The sequence below is a fragment of the Rhipicephalus sanguineus genome, chromosome 6 (genome assembly GCF_013339695.2).
Source record: "Rhipicephalus sanguineus isolate Rsan-2018 chromosome 6, BIME_Rsan_1.4, whole genome shotgun sequence".
Classification (NCBI taxonomy): domain Eukaryota; kingdom Metazoa; phylum Arthropoda; class Arachnida; order Ixodida; family Ixodidae; genus Rhipicephalus; species Rhipicephalus sanguineus.
In genome coordinates, this window is record NC_051181.1 from 80,102,275 (window position 1) to 80,125,739 (window position 23,465).

Genomic DNA, 23,465 nt, shown 5'->3' on the forward strand with positions numbered 1-23,465 from the left:
GCGTGCGTGCGTGCGTGCGTGAAGATATCACTATAGCGTTCAACTCTCAAAGGCGAAGCTTAAAGGGGAACTACGGTGCATTTTCGACCACAGTGAGATAATGCCGTTCTCAAATGGTATTAGCAGCCCTGTAACAGCTAGGATGGTTCATTTTGCTGAGCGACTTGTCAATAATTTTAAATAAACAGTAAACGGTGAGTCGAAAGCAAAACCGAAACAGGGAGCTGCTTCGGTCTGGGTATGCGATGACGTCAGTGGCGTAGCCAGGTTGTGGCATACCGGACCCGTGCCCCCCCCCCCCTCCCCCCCGCACATATCATCAGGGTACCGAAGAGTACAGTGGCGGTCAAAATTTTACGGACCACGGGAGCGCGTGGCAGACAGCACCGAGGCGCCTTCTCACGGCTGCTTGCGAAGCTCTAGAGCGCCGCTCACTGTGCACGCGCATCCTTGTTTACCTGCCGGCCTGCTCGTTCGCTCGCTTCAAGTGCGCGCGCGCCAGAAAGCCAGAGAAAGTGCAAGAAAGTGCAGCCCAAAACTGGGCCTACAGCTGCGTCGGTGTTGCATCTACTCCATGGGTCGCATCAGCCTTCGAACGCGAGGTTGGCTCCGGAACGAGGCCCAACGACGACGGCTAACTTGAAGTGTCACCGCCGCCCCTGCCGCCGTCAGGAAACGCTCGCGTTGACGTCTTCGACCACGTGTCCAAAGCGTACGAGTTGCGGCGTGGGGACAGGGACGAGCGAGACGGCTCAGAGCAACCGTGGCTGCAGAGCTTCGGTACCGGGGTGCTAGTGGCCGCGCTATAGTTGCCGCTGTGATCACCCTGGCACTGACCGCTGACAGGCCGACGGCTACGGTGAATCGGAAAGAGGTCTCGCCCCGGCCGCGCAAGCTGGTAGAGTTTGCCACGGCGGGCGGCAACAGGATCGTCGCACCGATTGAGGCGAGAAGAGCTGCGGCCAGGATTGGAGCTAAGGTGATGACCAGGCGTCGTGAAGTCGCCGTCACAGCGGCTTCGACCTTAAGAAAGCACGAGACGAGGACGCAGCCTGTTCCTCGGCTGCAAACCGAGAACCAAACGGTGAGCCTTGAGAACTTTACGCCCGTTGTCCGGCCTTCACTTCTGTTGGACGTATACTAGCAACACCATCCACTGTTGCTCAATACCCCGCCGTTACAGAACAGGCGATGCACCAGGCATACTCACGTAATAAACAGTTAAGTGTAGTCACGCGATCTACAAATAAGAGCGACTCACGTCGCCGCTAACTGGCGGTTTTTATCTTAGAGGAGCACGTCCTTGGTGAACTTTCCTGCGTTTTACCCTTCGTTTTTCTCCATCTTGAATAACGCAAAGGACGAGAGAATAAGAATATCTGTTATATGGCTTTGCCACGACAAGCCTAGTTTCGGCATATTTCAAGCTATATTGGTATCTTGGGCTCAATATATGCCGAGTGCACCACTGGAGAGCTTTCAGTGGTTGCAGCAACTTATCGGTCGAAATTAACAAAATATAGTACATGCGTATATGCACATGGTGTGCAACCGGGAATCCAAGAAAAAAGCCATGGCTGATCCCCCTTTGATATGAATAATCGGTATAACACGAAAGTGAAACGTGTCTTCACAGGGGTAGTTGAGCGTGTATTGTGCATTGTTTCGCCACAAGGGCGAAGGAATGATTGATATAGCAACAAATTGTAATGTCACGCGAAGAACGGCAAGCAGCTCAAAACTTGCAGTGCGTTCTAAAGCAGAAAGGGCGCACGAACTAACAGTCTAACGAGCGCGAACTAACAAGTCTCACAACTGTTACTTCTTTGTGTGTGAACAGCACGCTCCTTTCGTGAACGCGGCCGCTGCAGCGAGCGAAGTGACCTTCGTGCTCTCTGTAACGTCAACGGAAACTTGTAGTAAAAGCCAAAGACGTACAAACCACCCCCATCACGAGATAAGCGCGCGCACATGAGAGACACCCCCTGTAGAGGCGCGCTCGCATCGCAACGCACGGGGCGACGACCTTTAAAGCGCGCCCTCCGTGCTCTTCGCACCATGTGGCTAGTGATAACGAGAGCACGCTGAAGCCACCGAGCTCTGAGTACCGCCAACGGTAGATGGTGTATGTAAATAGCTCGCCGTTAGTAAGTTGAAGAACGTACGCTCTGTGGCCGAGTGGTTGCGCGCCGTGCGCTGCGCCGCGAGGGGTCGTAGGTTCGACTCCCGGCAACAGAACTTTTTCGCTTTGCCATCTGTTCGTATATATTTTATAACGTTATATCCGTGACGGAAATACGTCAGTGGAGCCATGGTGGACCGCAGCATAAAACACTTTCATGTTAAAATATGTAATGCGTCGCATGTAAATACTGTATTTTTTAGTGAGAAAACTAGTTTCCTTCAAAACAATCCCCACCGAAGATTTGTCCAACATTCTCTCCAATGTTTTCATCTAACGCACAGTGACGAAATTCCTCCATTCTTCCTCCATCCCTTGGATTTTAGTTTTTGTTAACGATTTTGTCGCAGAGCAACGGAATCGCCTGCGACCAAGGCTGCCAGATCTAAAAGACAAAATAAAACTCCCCAAAAAACTGCGAAAAGTAGCCAACTTAGCCAAGCGTAGTACCAAAAATTACCACGCGTGTGTGAAAAAGAACTGTGGTGTTTTATTTAAATGAGTAAATGCTATATAGCCTTCTGGCGAAAATGTGAATAAGAACAGCATGACAATTTCAAAGTCAGAATTGTTGAGATTCAAGCATAATTTGTTCTGAAGCAAGGCATGTTGTTGGGCTAGTCGGTTCATGGATTTATCAAAGTATTAAACTGCGCGAAGAAGACTGGACGAAAACAGAACACATACGCACACACTGCGCTTGTGTGTGCGTATGTGTTCCTGTTTTCGTCCTGTCTTCTTCGCGCGGTGTAAAACTTTGCTAAATAAATTGTTCACTTCAACACTCATTTCATGCAGGATGATGGGGTTTCTTGCGCTGTGGCAAAAGTGACGCTCTCCACGCGTCGTGCCTTGCTATTCTTAAAATGACTAGAAGTAAGCACAGTTGCTGTAATTGACGCATAAATTGTAGTCACTTCCGCAATAATTTCTTGTGGGATGAGCAAGTCCGAACAGCTAATATTCCTTAGGCGCAGTTCGTTCATGATAATCAGAAATGACACAAGCACTTCGTCAGATATCCAATTGGCAATGTCATTGAATGCAAAGCGCCGTGGATGCGGAGGAGTGCTTTCGATTGTCCTGTTAACTTCTAATTACGGTGTAATGTCGCCTTCAGCAATAGGTGGTCTGCATAAGCCAAGCAACAGTTTTCCCTGAGGCCCAGTCTCGTATCCAAAAGCATCTTCTTCTGTTGGATCCACGTGCCAAATTCAATTTTGGGAGCTTTGAACACGCCTTGGCTGCCATGTCTTGACATCGCATACTGAAACGCTGCCTCGTCACCAGATATTAATTGATTGGTTGGTTCAAATCAAGGGAACAAAAGAGTAGCCAGAAAGGAGCCAAGTGACCAAGCCACTTTTTCTACCAGGCTAGAAAAGTAAACAAATTGGTGCAAAGTAGCCAAACCTGGCAATCCTGTCTGCGACAAGCGGCAAACCAGCCGATTCGGACAAAACTTTTATAGCGATAGCAATTATATGGACAGTCTCGACGGGTTTTTGCCGTCGCCGTCGCCATCGCCATCGCCGTCATGTCCTTCCGGTATGAAGTCCAAATTGATAAGATCCCCCCGCGCATTTTATGTTCTACCGCCGGTAAAAGCGCGCGATTGGGGGCGACGAACGCAGCCGAAGCAGAGTTCAAACAAGACGGCCCATCGCTTGGAGGGTGCATGCGATAACATCACCCCGCTCGGAAGGCCTGCCGTCGAAGCAGACAGGAAATGCCCCGCCCGTCTTTCACGAGCCTTAAAAGACGCGAAGACACGAGGGGGGGGGGGGGGGAGTGTCGCGCGCGAGGAGCAACTTTGAACTTTGAATCTAAGGGCGCGGTGGCGATTGCTGGCGCGCGCGCTATCTCGAAAGCCATCACAGCGGGTGGCTCGTATACCCTTCTACGTGCTGCGCTCTCAACGCGAAGTGATTTTGCGGGGAGCATCTCTCCCTGGTGCGGCCGTATTCTCTTACACGAGAGTTACGCGAGATCGGATGCAAAACAGTTAGCTGCCAGCCTCACTTCGTGTAACACTACAATTTGTTGCTATCGCATTCATTGCTTCGCCCTTGAGGTGAAACTGACTTTTTTTCGACAACCATGACGCTAGCGCCTCTGTAAGAACGCGATAGCATAATCAGTTCGTGTTCGTATCGCCTTCCCAATCTTCTAGGTGGAGACTTAAACCGTGCCGCAAGAAAAGCCAAAGTGCGGACGCCACCCGGCTTCTATCTTTATTTGCATTCACCTCGAAATTTTGGCTCACAGACAACGCTGATTTTTCGCTCACAACCAAAGACGCCCCCGACACCGACCCCGGTATTTCTGCGACGTCAGCTCGTTAACGCTATCGCGTTAAAAAATTGTCACTCTCTATTTTATCCAGCTCAAGAGCGCATACGTAGTTAGACCCACTGCGCACAAAACCAGTCGGTTGAGCTAGTGCACTACAATTAACACCACTAATAGAACTGAGCTACGGTGTAACAACTGTAGTGCTTTCTGTGCGCGCCGCATTTCCATGCAGAGGCCCGTGAACCGTCGGTGTGGCCGCCGCTTCTACACGTACTGCGAGCAGCAGATACGCGAGGCCTATACTACGACGACCGGTCTCGATCGTGCGCCTGGAGCGAGCGCGACCGTGTGCGTGTCTGCAACCGGGGCGCCAACAGGTTCCCCAACCTAGAGTTACTGTATATGCTACCTTTAGGTAGCAGAGTTGCGCATCTGTCTTCCAACGCCGCTAGCAACCATGCATTGCGGAGAAGCTGCCGCTAGGGCCAATTTTTTTATTTCTCGACGCCGCCGCTGCAGCGAACTGAATTAACACTAGCCATCGACAGCCAATGTTTATCGCCGGTCTTCGACACGCCAGACAGGTTAATCGGCGACACAGTAGGCATGTCGCCTCCAAAAACGAAGTGCGAATTCACCGCATAGCTGTGGTTGCTAGCCGGACCTATGCGCTACTCTGCTACCTAAAGGTAGCATATACAGTGACCCTACCCCAACCTGGGCACTTGCCTGGACAGCTGCGCCAGGGACCCGCCACGCGAACGATGCTTCGAGAGCGTCCTCCTCACCGACTGCTCGCGGTAACTTGTCCGGTTTACCATTGAAAAAAGACTCACGCTGCGGCCACGCAAAAGAAAGAATGGTCGCGTATGGTGAAATTGTTATGCATTACCGTAGGGCAAGATTGAAGTTCCCACCCCCTGACAAGTCGCTAAATAAGCACCAGTCGACAACATGGTGATTATTACAGACACGAACATTCCCTACTCCCCCGCTGTACAGTCGCATATACCCGGACGTTTACACACCACAATGCAAAGCTCGCGGGGTTGCTCGCGCCAACCTCGACCACATTGTCTGGGCATGTCCCGCAGCTACACACACCATCAAACGCAGCAAGAACCCTAAATTTAAGGTAACCACGCCCGAGCAGTGGGGGGCTATGCTGCTCAGCACGTGCCCGGATGACCAACTCTCGGCAGTCCGGCTGGCTCCGGTAGGGCTAGTCTCCCGGCCCCCGCCTCCCTTGACCCCAGCAAGGACAAAAATAAAAGTTATGTCTCTCTCTCACGCGGACTCTCATGAAGACGACTTGAAGGCGAAAGCCATCTTTTTGCGCTTCTTTTTCTTCTTTGTAAATTGCATTGATACGCACAAAAAGATACAATACATTGGCATCTATATTGGCTATTTTCACAACTGCCACAACAGCCCGAGATATCTGACTTTTTCATTCTTTACTGTAACAAATATCATCAAAAGCCGAGTTTTTTAGAACTAAGTATACAACGTTTTCTTTTTTTTTTTATTCTGGCGTATACGTACGGCTCCCGTTCAGTGGTTACGCTACAGCACATGATCATTGCGTTAGCCACCTTTTCGTCGCGTGTAAGAATCCGACCAAATTGCCACCAACTACTGATTAGCGACCACGAGAACGTGCGGAAGTGCAAAGAAAAGCTGTTCAACGCAATGGAAAGTTGGGCGCATTGGTTTTTATTCATGACGTACAAAGGTGCGAAAAAGAAATAAATAAGAGCGTATGGTCTTGTTGATTTCTGTACGGCGGCGCCTTTTTCGCGCCTTTCCACGCCATGGAAACTCTTCGCTGTAAAACCTCTCTCGAACCCAGTACTTAGTCCGGCTTGAACAGGTAGTCATAAAACGAATGCATGGTTCGAAAACTCCATCCAACATTCCACTTCCAAAATTCTTCCGCGCTCCAGCACCGATAGACTTTGTCGTTCTTTCCCAATTCCATCGTCTACCTACATACCAGTAGCACTCAACGATGATACATACAATAATGGTAAAATATGGCGTTTCGTCTACGGCATTTTCCATGCCAGGAATGTAAAATAATTAGCCCAACTTAAAACACCTGAATGCATTGTATGCATAGTACGCCCTTAGCAGACCTGTTAGAAACTTATCAATAAGCGTACCATGAAAATTAAACAACATTCGGGCCGTGCAGCCTGCGAACGCAGTCGGTGGCGGATCTATGATTAGTAACTTCCGGCTCACAGGACGCATGCTCCCAACGCAGCACCGAGGTACTTCGATCGGTGCCCTTAAAGCTACGCGAGTATTATCATGACATGCAGCAGACACTCACCTAGGCCCGTAGCCAGGAACTTTTTTCGATGGGGGGGGGGGGGGGGGGCTTGCTGAAGGCCTTGAAGAACTTATTACTTATTTTCAGTAAAAATCTCCCTCTATCAGAACTTCGGGGGGAGGGGTTGTCCGGGCCCCTAGGTCGTCCCCCTCCCCCCCGACCTGGCTACGGGCCTGCGCTCACCTTAAGAAACACAACGAACTATTTGAAAGGGAAATGAAGACATATAACGCACCAGTATCGTAATCCACTGCGAGCAAAAATCTTCCGGTAGCGAAGATCTGCACGGACACGTAGCACATGGGACAGTCGTGCTGCGTTGTGTCTGCTGCTCGAACTCGCTCCCTTGTTCGTAGTATATAGGGCTGGTCAGCAATGAACGCACTGTATGAAACCGTAGTAAGCCTGCAAATGCTTTTCAGCGTAGCTATCTGTCGCGGTTTTGTGCGTTCGCGGTAGAAGCGCTCGCGGAGAGCGATGCTCCCGCCTACAGAACAACAGCAAGACTACTGCTTCAGCAGCGTGACACGTATCTGGGCCGACAGTGGAGGGCAGCACTCGCATGACTTAATGGGTTAACGTCAGCAACGTCACGACAGCGGTGCGCTTCGCAAAGATGTGGTCCGAGTTCGATATCGCACGCAAGGCAATGCTGTTGAGACCAAGAGGGTAACGTCGCGGAACTGCACAGTAAGTTTTAGCGGACGCAATATATAGCGAATGGTTCCTTATTTATTTCGCATGCAGAGTATCCGAGCGTTTTCTTTTGTTTACATTGCGACCCCATAGCGATGCGGTCGCCAGGGCTGGGCGTCTCGGGCTGAGCAGTGCGATGGAAACAGCCGTTGAGCGATACAACGGTCTGCACGATACCAAAAAGGTTGTTTCTTGGTACGTACATATTCTGGCGACTTCAGAAATAGCTGTATGCGAACAATCTTGACGAATCCAGCTACTCCACATTCAACTGGTAATATAGTAAAACTTTTATGCTACTTCTTTTCCTATGCTTAACCTAAATGCGCTCTCGGCCTCCTCTCTGCATGCAGGCGAGACGTGGTGGAAGAGCGGTGGTTCTTCGACGGAGCGCGATGCGTCCAGTGGGACTTCTCGATGGGTGATTGTCCATCGTCCCGCGGTGGCCGGGCATTCAGGTCTCTGAGGGAGTGCTCCATGACGTGCCTGCAGCGCCCGCGCAATCGACGACGACGACTCGACGGTGTCTTGGTGCCGCAGCGGAGTCGCTGTCTCGCCCCACTGGCTGTCACGTGCGACCCGCGTGACATCCGGTTCCCGTACTTCGCGGATATGAATGCCCGAGGCAGCACTCGTTGCGTCAGGGCGTCGAGGTCTGCTGAGTCGGCTTTGCCTCGTCGGATCGGATCGATTCGACTCGCTCTCAACCTGCAACCAGGTCTGCGGGAGTTCACCACCGGGCGTTCTGTAAAGGCCTTAGCGGGATCTTGCAAATAAACGAATCGTAATGTTGAATTTTTTTATATATGAACTGCAGCTGTGGGCTTGTGGACGACGCCTCGTCGGGTCAGGTTGAATCAGTTCTGCTTCATCGTGAAATGCAGCCGCATGTCCTGCTGTTGAAGAGACACCAAAGCAAAAAATAATGTGTATTCTACCGTAATCCTTGACTCAGGTGTCTGGTAGTGGCGCTGGCAGGTCCGTGTTTGTGTGCCCTGATGTATTCTTTGGGATACCTTAGTTTTTTTGTGGCGCGCTGCGGAAGTGGATCTCGGAGGCCATGTAGAAAGAAGCGCGTGGTTGAGACGTGCTCCGCCAGCTGCCGGAACGACCCCAGCTGCTCACAAGGAAACCGTGCGCTCTGTCAGTGAACTCATTTCATTTTTGTTGGTTGTCCTCAAAGGTACTCTGTCCTTAAGTAATTTTATGCTCCAATATGATATGTATTTACTGTAACTCTTCACTTGAACCAGAACCATCGATTTTCTACCAGGTTTATTTGTAGAAGACTTTTTTTTTTCTCTATATTCGGAATACCGGAAGTAAGGGCTCCACCGGAAATGCTTGGAAGAGAAACCGAGTCACTCATTGCAGTGTTCGCGAAAACCATCATCATCATGCCTGCGCGCGCTCCCTTCTTCCTCTTCTTCATCTTCGGCTTCGTTCTCCGAACACGTGCGCCCGGCGCGCGCTCTCCCGCTACACCGATTTGTTTTGCGTGCTATGCAGTAACTCGGATGGGCGAGAGAACGCGTTCAGAGATAGAGAGAGATAAAAACAAAGAGATACAAAGATAAATTAAAGAAATGAATCGGAAGAAAGAAAAAAAGATAGACAGAGAAAGAAACATAGAGAAACATGTTCCTCTCCGTGACGTAAAATCACATAACAAGTCACGTGACGTGCTCCCACCAAAATCATGTGACACTAGTCACGTGTAAAATTATGGAACACTGGTCACGGGACGTAAAATCACGTAACGCCTGTGACGTATAAGTGTTACGTTAGTCACGTGACATGATGAGACATTGACACTAGCCATGTGACATAGATTGCCTTGGCCATTGCCGAACATTCCAGAACGAATGCGAGACCCTTAGCTTTTCTAGGATGGTTATCGACCGGTCCTCCTCTCCACACCAGATGCTTCGCTTACGCCACAGCTTCGACTTTGCTCTCCTCCTTTCTACACAGTTTCATCCTCTCCACGTCGGTAACCATTCCCTACCAGACTCAACTCGCTACACTAGGCTTCCCCACGAATAAAGTATGCGGGCTTCCCTTTCACCTACTTACCTTTCCAGTAATGCCGACTCTAGGGAAAATTTCGCGACTGTGGCCCGCTAGCTGAGATACGTTTGAGACCCCTGATGCATATGATGTCATCCAATCACAAAGAGATAATTGCTGACAGGCAATAAAAACAAAACGGGGTACTTTTTTGTTATACCATGGTGTATACCATGGTGTTGAACTGCAGCTGCAGTTCTTATCTAGTCAAAGCAAGTCAGAGCTTCTCCCGCTTGCACATAATTAATGAGAGGGGAAAGGGCAAAGTTGTCTTCTCTTTCCCCCAGTCATTAGTAGGGGGCCGAAGTATGACACCGAGGATTTACATTTTTAGGCCATTGTAATCTCATACATCCCGCTCAATATGGTTTTCAAAAAATGATATAGGCTGAACTCACTCTTTTTTTTTTTGCTCAGAAGAGTTTTATATTAGAAATCTTTGAAGGCCAAAGAATTATACTCGGCTTATTTTTAGACGTCTTCAAAGCCTTTGACCTTTCAACCACAACGTTTTGTTAAGAAAGTTGGAAATTTATGCTGTTGGAGGCATAGGACGCTCTTCATTTTTATGATATTCACATCGTCCAACTTGTGACGATTACAGTTGAACGCTCACTTGTAAAACCGGTTTATAAGGGCGTCCTCCAAAGAGTATTTTGTGGCCTTTTTTTGTTTATACTTTACATTACTGAGATCCGAGGCATTGATACCACAGCTAAATTCATAATCTATGCCGACGACGCCAGTTTATTTGTGTTAAATTTACGCGAAGACTTAGTAACAAGAGCTCATGAAGTCCGAACTGGTATAAATTGTGGTGTTAATCAACAGCATTTAAATGTTAAAATTGTTAAAATGGAGACCGTATTATTTGGGTCACTGAACATCACCCCTGAGCCAATTAAGTTAAACTACGTGAAAAAAGAGCTGGTACGAATAATGAAGCAACAGGGAATATATTTTGGAAAACACGTGACAAGGGATGAACACCTAACAAGTATTATTAGCAAATTGTCTAAAACGGTTAGTATTATGCTGAAAATTTTTTAAAAGTTTGCCTTGCGTTGATCAACACGCTTTTTTACAACGCACCTTTTTTTTTACCAATTACAGGTTTTGTATTACTGATCTGAGCAGCAACCACGATTCAAAATATTTACTATCTGGCGTCGTTTCAAAAGCGCGTGCTTGGTGGAATACGTATATGCCACATCTTATTTCTTCACATCAGTGACCTTTTTATAAAACGCAGTATGTATTATTCAAATTAATTCCTGCACACTGACAATTCGTGCACGAAATACGAACTTGGGATAGTTAATAATTATTAATAATAACCAATAAATCAATTAATGAATCAATCAGTCCATCTATCATATTATTTATTTATTTATTTATTTATTTATTTATTTACTTGACCTGCCCAGGAACAATCGTAAATATCCTTAATGATTGGTTGGTTAGGTTCTGGCAGAAAGAGAGAGATAAACATTTTAATGAAGCTGGAGATGTTTGCCTGGCTGTTCGCCTGACATGCTACTCCAGGTGCTGGGTGACGATTATGATATATACAGTGATAACCACATAACACATACAGTCACACAAGTTTACAAAGTTTCGTTCAGACTCGTGGCCCGCTCAACAGAAAGCTCAACCCACTAAGGGGAATCGGCCATGCATGGTTCAACAGCGAAAGTTGTGGGGTAAAAATAGCATTAAAGAAAGTAAGAAGAAAGAAATACTAGAAAGATCATTTGTAAACAAACGAAAACATTTCAGTGGTGATTGCCGTTGCATTAAGAAATGTTAATAAGAAAAGAGTATTCTTTGAACTAATCTGTTGTGAATTAAAAAACAAAAAAAAAAAACAAAGAGATGGCATTAGCATGGCAGTTTCTTTGATTCGTTTATAAAATTGAATACGTCATCAGATGTTCCCCTGTCACAGCGACCTAGTACCGACGCCCGCAGGGAGAGTAATACTGATACAGAAAGATGGATCCCAAGTTTTTCATAAAGGAGTTTTCAGAAATCTTTGCTTTTGGTTTTCACACCTGTAACATTCTGTGAAGAAATGCTCTACGGTTTCTGCTTGATTACAGTAATGGCACTGTGGGAAAGGAGAACCAGACCTCTGCAATTAAAAAATTCAGGAGCCTCTCCACATCGGGAACATGGGGGAAAGGGAAGCTTTTGCGTCTGCGTGCCTGACGTACTACTCTTTCTTTCCTTCTTTCTTTCTTTCCTTCTTTCTTCCTTCCTTCTTTCTTTCTCTCTCACTTTCGTTCTTCCTTTCTTTCTCCCTCTCTCGATCTTTCTTTCTTTCTGTTTTTCTCTTTCTTTCTTTCAATCTCTCTCTTTCTTTCTTTCTGCCACTCTATAGGCACGTTCACACCGAACGCGGAGCACGCAAGCGGGCAAGCGGATTTTCAAAGGGGAGAGGCAGCGAGGCCGCGCGGCTGTTCAGACCGACCGCGTTGCCTTCTGTCCGCTCCGCCGCGGGGATGGAGGAATCCACCAATCCACGGCGGACGTGTTACCATCTTGTGGCACGACGCAATACTGCGCGCGCGCTTCTTGGGCCCTGATTGGCTGCGGCCACAGCGTCCAACTTTTCCGCGCGGAGAAAATCGGTCCGGGAGCGATCCGGGCAAGCGGCCGCGGGTTTTCCGCTTTTGCGGATAATCCGCGTCCGCTTTCCGGATCCGCGCTCGGTGTGAACGTGCCTTATCTCTTTCGTTTTGCTTTCTTTCTTTTCCTTCTTCCTTTCTTTCTTTCTTTCTGTCTCTCTCTCTTTCATTCTGTCTCTCTCTCTCTCTTTTCTTTCTCTCTTTCTTCCTGTCTTTCTGTCTTTCTCTCCCTTTTCTTTCTTTCTTTCTTTCTTTCTTTCTTTCTTTCTTTCATTCTTTCTCTCTCTTTCGTTCTTCCTTTCTTTCTTTTTTTCTCTCTCTCTTTCTGTATCTTTCTTTCTTTCTTTCTTTTATCTCTCTCTTTCTTTGCGCAATGCTCCCTCCTAACTGTTTCCTTCCTACAAGCCGTGAGTTGGACCTTCATCCACCAGCGCAACCTTCAGTTGCTACAGGCAACAACGGCAGTCGTGCGTTAATATCCAGGCAACAATGAAATATGGCACTGTGAAATAACAAGCAACCTCACTAAAGTATCACATTGCCATATCAGAAACAGCTGATCACCGACACACCCACGATCGATAGACCATTATTGGAAAACAGCGCATACAAATAAGAACATGAGAGACACCTTCGAGGGTATTTCTGTATGCTCGCCGGCGCCGGCTATTTCGCTTACTACGCCGCCACTGAAATCTTAAAAATTTGGTGATGGTATTCTGCAACGCAGTTAAAGTGACTTCAAATTTCCTTGTGCAACACCATGTGCTATTCCAAGATAACCTATACGGTGCTGAAACTGCTTATACGGTGCACTATTTAGGACTAAAGATTTGGCGCGTGCCCCTTGAGTACAATATTTTCGAAATTGTGCGACGCAGTGTTATGAGAAGACTTCAGTACTGGGCCTTTGAATGATGCTGCCGCCAGAGTCCGCTACATTCTCTTATTTTTTTCTCTTTTGATTAAGTCTACCTCCTCCCCGACCCCATCTCAGTTGTAGCCGGCTTCTGCCAAGCTTTTCCATAATTTATAAGAATAACGTAACTTATAGGCAGAACTCCCACTGAATAAAATACATTCAAACTATAATATTGGACGGACATACATGCAATAGGTTATCGACAAAATTTCTCTGCGCATTCCAAAATATACACTGCTGATTCGCCTTAATAATCCAACTGGACGCAGTCCATTAGATGCGATATACTCAATGTGCGAACTCCAATTCAGACTTGCAGTATATATTACACCCAGTCCAGATATTTCGTCTACCTGTGGAATCAACTCCAGGCCGTACATCAGTTAGATTCGCACCGGAAAAGTTAACGGCAAAGCAAGAACGCTTTTACTAACACTAGAGATTTTTAGCAAGTTACGGAAATACGGAACGCAAATACGGTACGGGACTACGGTAGCGCTCCTCCTCTCTCGCTCGCTGTGCTTTTGCTGCTCCTAATTCCAGTAAAGGCACCCCAACACCACAAAGGCCTTTTCAAAAATTACTGTGGGGTGTCACGCCTTATTGTTGCCTGTCATCCAACGCATTGTTAACGATGCACCTGTCGATCGGGGGACGCACTTTAAGCACAGCGAGCTGGAGAGAAGGAGCGCTACCGTAGTCCCGTACCGTATTTGCGTACCCTATTTCCGTAACTTGCTGAAAATCTCTACTGAAGGACATGTGTAGGTCGTTAAAGGGACACTAAAGAGAAACAATGAATTGGTTTAGATTGATAAAGTGTGCTCGGAGAACTCTTGTGTAGTTTATTTCACCACCATAGGTTTATTATTACAGGAGAAAACCAAGTTCAAAGTTTCATTTTTAAATTTCGCGCCGAACTTTGTAATTCGTGACGTAAAAGAGTTCAAAGAGCATTTGACGTATTTTGGCGCCACTGGCTCGACGAAATTTCCACAAACTCGTTATGTCAAGTCTCTGGCCCCCTCAGAGGACAATGTACTTCGATTTAACCGATTAGGAACTACGTAGGCCCAAGCAGGCGCCGGCAAAAATATGTGACGTCATGGCAAATGGTGCGGGAATTCCAAGGTGGCGTCACCACCTGTATTTTCTCTTTGCGCGCTTTCTCGCTTAATAAGCGTCTTCGAACAGAAAGCGTGGTCTTTTTGGTATCGTGGAAGACTACTTTACTAATGCGAGAAAAATCGTTTTGCTCTTTAGTGTCCCTTTAAGCTATATTTCAATCTCATTCAAATATGACTGTAGAACTTCATGCGCCGAATGTATACCATTGGATGCTAAAAATATTGCAATTTCGTGTATGGGCGTAGCTGGGGGAGGGGGGCTAATTTTAACACGAAAGTGTTTTATTCCGGGGTCCACCAAGACTTCAGTGACGTATTTCCGTCACGGAAATGACGTCGAAAAAATATACACGATCAGATGGCAAAGAAAGGAAGTTCCGTCAACGGGCATCGAAACCACGACCGCTCGGTCCGCAACAACGGATGCCCGGCACGCTATCCACTGCGCCACGGTCACAGACTGTAGAAGCTTTACAAACGCGCCTTTTATATCTACCACTCTCCCGGTCGGTGGGGTGGTGTTGCCCTCTGGGAGCGGTAAAGTAGTTCGTCATTACTGTGGCCTCCGCGATTAGCACCTATATTACGCATAATATTACAAATGGGATATAAAACTGAAAATAAGAACATAGAATCAAAGTTTGGCAGCTTGTATCTAAATGACAAACAAATAACAAATATGGCCGCAAGAGTCGAGGAAAAAGTAGACGAACTACCAGGCAAAGACTGGAAGTATAGTGAGCTGCTACATGTAAACACGAAAGAAATGGAAAAAGAGAAGAAATCTATTTGTTGGAAAGGAAAGAGAAAGCCAAAAAGTTGGTGGAACAAAGAAATCCGGGAGGCGATCGAGAAGCGACGTGAGGATTACGGGAGCACAGACAGGCAAAAAAGGAGAAGCGGCCACAGGACGAAGTCAACCAAATATGGGAAGTATATTTAGAGCAAAAATCCATTGTGCAGAAATTAGTCGAGGCAAAAATTAAAGGTGAAAGTGAACGCTGGATGACAGAGATTCACGAAAAGAAGAAGGCCGCGCCTATGATATTTTGGAGCCACCTAAAAGCGCTGGGTAGGAAGTCTGTCACAATGCAACAATGTTAGGTAGATGAAGGAGGAAATCAATTGGAAGGGTATGAAGTGCTAGGTTACATCCGAAAGATAACAGCCGATTCGTTTAAAAAGGTTGCCCAGGGGATTCCCCCGGTGAGTAAAAGTACGCAAAGGAGTGTAACCGACGAAGATATAGTACTAGAGAATTTCAAGTCGAAAAAGGCCGAAGCAAAAATTGCTCAGCGCAGTACTCCGGGCTTAGATGGGGTTCCCGTCAGCCTCATTAACGAACTCGGACATAACACTAAAGAAGCGCTGCTGAAAGCCGTAGAAAAGTGCTTATAGGAGAGGGAAATACCAGACACTTGGCGAAAAAGTAGAATGAACTTAATCTATAAAGGCAGGGGAGAAAAGGATAACATTCGCTCGTATAGACCGCTAACCATTACATCGGTGCTATACAGGTTGGCGATGCAGGCAGTAAAATTAAAAATAGAAGCGTGGGTGGAACAAAATGATGTTTTGGGAGAAGTTCAGAATGGATTTCGAATCGACAGGCGGTTAGACGATAATCTGTTTGTTCTTACCCACTGTATAGAAATATCGAAAATAGAAAACAGGCCCTTATACGTAGCTTATCTAGATATCACCGGGGCGTATGACAAGGTTAATCACGAAATTTTGTGGCATATATTGAAAGAAGTGGGCATAGGGGACGACTGTATACAGCTTTTGAGGGAAATATGCCGAGAAAATACAGTTTGTATAGAATGGGAAGGAATAAGTAGCAAGGACAGCGTTGAAATTAGCAAGGGGCTGAGACAGGGATGTCCTTTGCCCCGCTGTTATTCATGCTGTACATGGTGAGGATGGAAAAAGCGCTAGAAGGTAGCAACATTGGATTTAATTTGTCACACAAACATGTCGGCACGATGGTTGAGCAGAAGCTTCCAGGTCTATTTTATGCTGATGATATTGTCTTATTTGCGGACAGTCAAGATGATACACAGCGACTGGCAGATATATGCGGAAGGGAATGTGAGGCTCTAGGACTAGAATTTAGTGCAACAAAATGTGGATTGATGGTATTCAATGATCACGAAGACCATGCGGTCTTAATACAGGGCCAAAAAATACCGAGGGTAAGCGAGTACAAGTACCTCGGAGTATGGGTAAATGAGGGGGATAGATATATTGTCGCGGGCGAAATAAGACAGACAGCCAGGTGTTGACGTCTTCCCCAGAACCAGACCAGCAACAACAACGTTCTCTTCTTCCACTCGCGTGTACGTGCCACAGCGGATGGCTCATACATGATGGCATGTGGCATTACTCCCTCTCTCAGAAAAGCATCGTCTCGATGCTGGTTATGCGCACTAAAAAAAAGGAGGAAAGAAAAACAAAACGTCACTATACAAACGAAACAACTGTGCCCGTAAGGCAAAATGAACATGCTGCAGTCACTGAAGAAGTAAATAGAGAAAGTGGGACACAACAATAACAAGCAGAAAAGCAACAAAAAGAAAGAAGCTAAGTGGCCATTGTAGTCAAAGTCACTCTACGTTCGATTGACGACGCGAGAAATGTGGCTTGAGCCTTGAAACATGAACCACATCAGATTGTGGAAGCCGACGGGAACGTCTTGAGGTGCCTTCTGGGAGAACCTCGTAGGTTACGTCGCTGAGTCGGCGTAGAACCTTGTAGGGGCCGAAGTAGCGCCGCAGTAACTTCTCTGACCGGCCGCGCTGTCGGATGGGGGTCCACACCCAGACTTCATCGCCTGGTTTGAAGGTAACATCTCGGTGCCGAAGATTGTTGCGGCGTGCGTCTGCAGTTTGGCGACTCTCAATACGGCATCGGGCGAGTTGACGGGCCTCCTCGGCGCGTTGAGCGAACGTGGCAGCATCCGTGTTAAACAGTCCCTGGTTGTCGGGGAGGAGCATTGCGTCGAGCATTGTAGTGACCTCTCGACCATGCACTAAGCGGAATGGGGTGAAACCTGTACTTTCTTGCACCGCAGTGTTGTAAGCAAAAGGTACGTAAGGGAGGATATCATCCCAGTTCTTGTGGTCAATGGCCACATACACTGACAGCATGTCTGCAATGGTCTTGTTCAGCCGTTCAGTGAGTCCGTTTGTTTGGGGGTGATAAGCCGTGGTTTTGCGATGTGCTGTGCCGCTGAGCCTAAAGACTTCCTGTAGCATCTCTGCGGTGAAAGCTGTTCCGCGATCAGTAATTATGACAGCTGGCGCTCCGTGACGGAGGACGATATTGTTGACGAAAAAGTGGGCGATGTCAGCTGCGGTAGCTTTGGGCAGGGCCTTTGTTTCGGAGTATCGTGTTAAATAATCGGTGGCGACTACAATCCACCGATTTCCAGACGCAGACGTGGGGAATGATCCGAGCAAGTCCATGCCAAGCTGATGAAATGGTGCTTTCGGTGTGGCGATTGGTTGTAACAGTCCCGCTGGTCGGACAGGTGGAGTCTTACGACGTTGGCAGTCGCGACATGTGCGAACGTAATGCTTGACAGTCTTCGTGAGACGTGGCCAGTAATAGGAGCGACGAATTCGTTGCAATGTGCGCGTGTAGCCAAGGTGTCCGGCCGATGGTTCGTCGTGGCAAGCATGTAAAATATCGTCACGAAGCGAGGTCGGCGCAACTAGCAGGTAAGTAGCTTGCGTATGGTCGAAGTTCTTATAAAGGACTCCATCCCGGAAACAAAAGGAGGCAAGCGAGCGTGCGAAATTTCGAGGAAGACTAGATGTGCACCCTTGCAGATAGTCAATTAGTGGGCTGAGCTCCAAGTCGTCGCGCTGTTGTTGAGCCAAGTCGGTTGCTGATACAGAGGAAAGGAAAGTGTCGTCCTCATCAAGGTCTGCGTTGGCACTTCCGACTGGTGCACGTGAGAGACAGTCAGCGTCGGTGTGTTTGCGTCCTGACTTGTGAATGATGGTAACGTCAAATTCTTGCAGCCGAAGGCTCCACCGTGCCAGCCGACCTGAAGGGTCTTTGAGATTGGCGAGCCAGCATAGAGAATGGTGGTCGCTAACTACCCTGAATGGGCGTCCGTACAAGTATGGTCGAAACTTTGTTATAGCCCAAACAACAGCTAAGCATTCTTTTTCTGTTGCAGAGTAGTTTTTCCCTGCTGATGATAATGTTCGGCTGGCATAGGCAATCACACGCTCTAGGCCATTTTGCCATTGAACTAATACAGCTCCAAGTCCGACGTTGCTGGCATCGGTGTGTAGCTCTGTGGCAGCGGTTTCGTCAAAGTGGCCGAGTACAGGGGGAGCCTGGAGATGGCTTCGCAGGGTATCGAAGGCATGTCGCTGTTCCTGACCCCAAACAAACGGTACGCCTTCTTTCGTAAGATGGTTGAGAGGTTCAGCGATTTTGGAAAAACCTTTGACAAAGCGTCGGTAGTAAGCGCACAGCCCCAGGAATCGGCGTAGATCGCGCTTGTTTGTTGACACGGGAAATGCGGCGACGGCGCTTGCTTTCTCAGGGTCTGGGCGGATACCAGCGTGACTCACGACGTGACCAAGAAACTTGAGTTCCTCGTAGGCAAAATGACATTTCTCAGGTTTGAGAGAAAGTCCGGCTGTTCGAATCGCCTCAAGAACTGTCTGGAGGCGCTGGATGTGCTGTTCAAAGGTGTCAGAGAAGACCACAACGTCGTCTAGGTAGACAAGACATGATTGCCATTTGAGCCCAGAAAGAACCCTGTCCATCAGTCTTTGAAAAGTAGCTGGCGCTGAGCATAAGCCGAAAGGAAGGACTTTGAACTCGTAGAGGCCGTCAGGAGTAATAAAAGCGGTCTTTTCGCGGTCACGCTCGTCAACTGCAATTTGCCAGTAGCCGCTGCGTAGATCCATGGAAGAAAAGTATCGAGCGTTCCGTATGCGGTCCAAGGAGTCATCTATTCGGGGTAAAGGATAAACGTCCTTCTTCGTGATCTTGTTCAACTTTCGATAATCAACGCAAAAGCGCAGGGTACCATCTTTTTTCTTCACCAACACAACAGGGGAAGCCCAGGGACTAGTCGATGGCTGGATGACGTCGTCCTTGAGCATCTGCTGGACTTGCTGACGTATGGCGTCTTGTTCTTTTTGCGACACCCTGTAGGCATGTTGTCGAACAGGTCTCTCGGTAGGCTCGGTAATGATACGATGCTTGGCAAGCGGCGTCTGTTTGACCTTCGATGTTGTAGCGAAGCAATCTCGAAATGAATCGAGTATATCCAAAAGACGCACCCGTTGTGCGGAAGGTAGATCCTGGTTTACGTCGAGAGTGCTTGCGAATGGCATGCCGGAATGGTCGCACGACGAAAGGGCAGCTAATGTTGAGGGACCCGAGACGTCGGCAATGTCTTCAAGGTATGCGATCGCGGTGCGCCTTGTAAGATGGCGATACTCCTCGCTGAAGTTCGTGACTAGTAGGCGAGCCTGTCTATTTCTGGGTTGAACAAGACCTCGGGCGACGCAGATTTGTTGTGCAAGAAGGAGAGACAAATTTCCCTCCGCGATTACAGTGTCAGGGACGTCCTGCTCACATTCAACGCTGACAAAGAGGCTGCTACGAGGAGGCAGAGTCACAGATTCGGCGGACACGCGTAGGGCTGTCTTCGAGAAGGGGGTGTTGTCAGCCTCAGCTTCAGGATGAAAGGGGTCCTCGAACGACACTAGCAACTCACGTAGATTAATGATTGCGCCGTATTCACGAAGAAAGTCCAGTCCCAGAATGAGCGGACGGGAGCACACAGGTAATACGAGGAAGGAGCCCGTGAACGTCGATGCACGTATCCGAATACGTGCTGTGCACATTCCAGTCGGCTTCACCAGATGGCCACCTGCCGTGCGCAACGGGGGTCCTTGCCATGCGGTCATAACTTTCCTCAGTTTAGATTCCAGGGCGCCGCTCATAACTGAATAATCGGCGCCAGTGTCGACGAGGGCAGTGACAGCATGATTATCGACGAATACGGTGATGTCGGCAGAAACAGTCTTGCTACTCTCGGAAAATAACGAAAAATCTGAACGGTCATCATCGGGTCGTTGCGTCGAGGGAGGCTCTTTGGCAGTTCGTTGGGAAGCGACTTCACCCCCAGAAGCCGCGGTTCCTAGTTTCCCCTGTGGGGACTCGGTGACCGGCTTCTGAAAGGAGCGTAGGACGACGAGGGCAAACTAGGTGACATGGAGCGGCGAGGCGACGGTGATCGTGATTGGCGGCGTTGAACAGGGGGAGGAATTTGCTGGCCCGTAAGGTACGCTTCGATTTCACGGGGGCGCTCACCGTAGCGTGGGCGCCGAGCATCAGGGTGGAAGCCGCGTAGACCGAGTTGGCGGTACTGACAAGTACGATACACGTGGCCCGCCTCGCCACAGTGGTAACATAGCGGACGGTTATCCGACGTGCGCCACACGCTTGCCTTGGTAGCGTTCTGTCTTGAGCCGGACGGCTGATACGTGGGTGCACTCGGGAACCTTGACGCAGGGGGCGAAGTCGAAGAGGCGTCCTGGAATAGATGACTAGGCGGGTCCATTGTCCGCAAAGTAGGACCAGTAGCGTGTGGTGCAGGAGATCGTAGGGCCGCCGCATAAGTCAGGACAGGGACCTCAGGTCCTGGTGGTGCGAGTGGTGCGAGTGGTGCGACCGCCTGTCTGATTTCATTTCTGATGACGTCCACGAATGCTGGCGCGGTTGGTTGAGGTCCCACTGCTTGGAGTTGGCGGAGCTCGTCCCGCACGACACTTCTTATGAAGTCGGCGAGGGCCAGCCTCTCGCTGTCAGACCCGATAGAGCATGCCGTGGCCGTTATGTCGTGGCGTTCGTACTGTGACGACCGCTGCTGAAGAGTACGTTCCATCGTGGTCGCCTCACTGAAGAACTCAGCCACGGTCCTTGGTGGATTGCGTACTAGCCCGGCGAAGAGCTGTTCTTTAACCCCACGCATCAAATGCCGCACCTTCTTTTCCTCGGACATCGCAGGGTCGGCCCGCCTGAAGAGTCGAAGCATGTCCTCGACAAACATCGAAACTCTCTCGTTTGGTCGCTGGTTCCTAGACGAGATGGCTTGTTCCGCTCTCTCCTTCCTTTCGACGTTGCGGTACGCGTCGCGGAGCTGGCGGCTAAACTCTTGCCACGTCGCAAAGGAACCCTCGTGGTTCTCGTACCATGTTTTGGCAGAGTCTTCTAATGCGAAGTAAACCCTCCGCAGCTTGCGACCTTCATCCCATTCATTGATGCTGGCAACTCGATCAAAGTGGTCGAGCCAGTCATCAACATCCTCAAAAATGTCTCCGTGGAAAGACCGTCGTGTCTGCGGTGCATGAAAAACATGCGGGAGCGGAGAAGAATAGGCGTCGTTGGTTTGACTCGCCTGGCTTATAGTCGAGGTTGTCATCTTGTCAAGTCTTGATAAGGGACCGAATTCGGAGGGTAGTCCTAGCAGGCGGCTGCTGCTTCTTGCTGTGGGAGCTGTGGCTGTCTCCAAGTTGCTAGGAGTCACGGCTGGAAATTGGGAGCCAAGGTGCATGTACCCAGCGCCTCCACCAGTGTCGCGGGCGAAATAAGACAGACAGCCAGGTGTTGACGTCTTCCCCAGAACCAGACCAGCAACAACAACGTTCTCTTCTTCTTCCACTCGCGTGTACGTGCCACAGCGGATGGCTCATACATGATGGCATGTGGCAATATGGAGGTACAAGAGAAAGCATCGGTAGCAGAGGGAAATAGGAATGCTGCAATTATGAAGCACAGAGCTTTATGGGGATACAATAGGTAGTACGAGGTGCTTCGAGGGCTGTGGAAGGGTGTGACGGTCCCGGGGCTTACATTTGGGAACTCAGTGGTGTGCATGAAGTCAGGTACAATCAGGAACGGATGTAAATCAAAGGACGGTGGGCCGCCTCGCGTTGGGCGCTCACGGGAAGACTACAAATGAGGCTGTAAAGGGTGATATGGGATGGACAGGCTTTGAAGTGAGGGAAGCTCAGAGAAAAATGAGATTCGAAGAGAGGCTGAGGAAAATGAAGAAGAGTAGATGGGCAGAAAAGGTTTTCAGGTATTTGTATAGAAAAAGCGTTGACACGCAGTGGAGAAAAAGAACTAGGAGGCTCACCAGTAAATATACGGCTGGCAGTGCGGGCGATATGGCAACAAGGAGCATTAAGCAGAAGGTCAGAGAGGCGGAGAGGACTTATTGGATGGCATCACACCTCGTTCTCTGATTACGCTTTCACCATTAACTACTACAGCTACCACAAGGGTTTGTTTAATCACTTAGCATGGACGTTAGTCGTCGGGATGGAGATTGTACCACCAATCATCAAAGTGGGTACATCCACGTTAAACGGTGCTATAACTGTCAGACATCCAATATACATTGCGCAAACTCTCTTATATCAATGTACAGTCATTCTGTTACTTCTGTAAGGGCACGCTGTACTTTCGTGTTATTCCGATTCCTATGACGGAGGGATCAACCACGTTTTTTTCGATTTTGCATGTGTACATAATACATGCACACATACAAACGCGTGCACGAACATACTTATTTTCTTGCACCTTGACTTCGTTCATGTCGGAACAACCGAGAAAATTTTGGCGATATTTATCTAAAGATAAAGGCGGCATCACAGAGATCAGAACATCTCGCATATGCATAGACGATCCTTTCACCATTGCCAATGAATTCAACGGATTCTTTCAGTCGGTTTTTACGTTGAAAGCATCGCATGCACACTTACAACCTTACACGCTTCGTCAACCGATGCCTGAAATAAATTTAAGCAAAAACAGCATTCTTAGTCTTTTGCGTAATTTAGACATAAAAAAGTCAACAGGTCCTGATAAAATATCAAATGTTTTTCTCAACAGGTACGCAATCTGGGTAGCGGAGTACTTATATGTAATATATAAAGCGTCCTTAGAATCCGGTGTGGTACCCGATGACTGGCGCTCTGCAAAGATAGTTCCGGTTCACAAGTCCGGTTCCTCTTTAGAATTAAATAATTACAGACCAGTTTCCTTAACGTCCACAACTTGTAAACTGCTAGAACATATTTTATTTAAAGCAATTATGACACATCTAGAGAATAATCATTTACTTCATGCAAATCAACATGGCTTTAGGGCTGGTTTATCC